Here is a 1,266-nt window from a genome sequence, read left to right as displayed (position 1 = left end):
TCCCTCACTTTTCCGCTCTAACTTCCTGAGTATACCAACCCGGCTATGTAGGATTTGTTAGATCTTTAGCTACAAATAGTGTGTATAGGCCAGAGTACCCCCCCCCCCCCGCACTGTGTTTATAGTTGCGAATTGAGGGGGTACTCATCTGTTTTATTCTTTTGCCTTTTGGAGGTCGGACAAATGTAATGATCATGATAAATTTTCTGTTGGTCTTAAAGATCGATTGATCGATCTGTAATTGAAAAACAAGTCAGAAAAAATCTTGGAACCAGCGGGATTTGAACCTGCCATCTACTGCTTGCTTTCAATTACAGATCGACCAATCCATGATCAATCGATCTTATTTACTGGGTGTAAACCACAAATATGTTTAAACTATTACATTTATAAACGTTTCATTTGATATAAAAAGCATTGATGTAGGCCAAATAATATCGTATTGCAAGTGCAATAAAGAGACCCTACTTCGCCATATACAGTATACGATGTCGTCTGCTCCCCAAGGAAGCTGCCATTTTGTCGAAATTCCCTTCAAAACTTCCAGGTTGTGACGTATCGCAAGGAGGACTGGTGTACCGCGCGGCACACGCGTCATAATTTATGCAGTACACGTTAAACATGGTGTACTGTTGTAATAATTGTTCCTCGAAAACCAAGTGGAAATCGTTTCATCGGTTAACAGACCAACACAATCGGTGGAGAAAAAGGGGTGCCGGAATATGAGAATCGGGCAGGAGGATGCAGGGGGGACGGGGGTCGAACCCCCTCAATTTTTTTTTTAAATTAAAAAAACAAAAAACTAACGATATATCGGTCAGCCCAATTTTCAAATTTTCGGTACAAAAAAAAATGTGCTCTTACCCCCCCCCCCCCCCCCCCCCCCCCCCTCGCTTATTCAGCGGCTGGCTGAGTCGTTGCGAAATTTTCGGCGCGATTTTCAAATTTTAACTCCCCCCCCCCCCCCCCCCCCTCCCCTCGAATGTATAATTTTGTTTATATATTTCATGTAATGTATTCTCATTATTCAAAAGTTAGAAAGAGGATGGATTCGGGCGGCAAGATACTCGAATTATTCTTACTTTTCGGGAAGCAAACTGGTGCCCGAATATCCTTTTATTTGGCAGCAGGAAATACGAATATTATCATTCCTGCTTCTTATCTAGTGCATCAGGATGGAGTCCCAGGCAGAATGAAAAAGGTTGACATTTATTTCTTTTCCAGTTATGCTACGCTTTGTCCTCTGGATAATCTATGTTTTGTTTT

This window comes from Strongylocentrotus purpuratus, unplaced genomic scaffold (assembly GCF_000002235.5).
Source record: "Strongylocentrotus purpuratus isolate Spur 01 unplaced genomic scaffold, Spur_5.0 spur5_scaffold_14, whole genome shotgun sequence".
Lineage (NCBI taxonomy): Eukaryota > Metazoa > Echinodermata > Echinoidea > Camarodonta > Strongylocentrotidae > Strongylocentrotus > Strongylocentrotus purpuratus.
The sequence above is the reverse complement of the archived record's forward strand: the minus strand, read 5'-3'. Positions refer to the sequence as shown.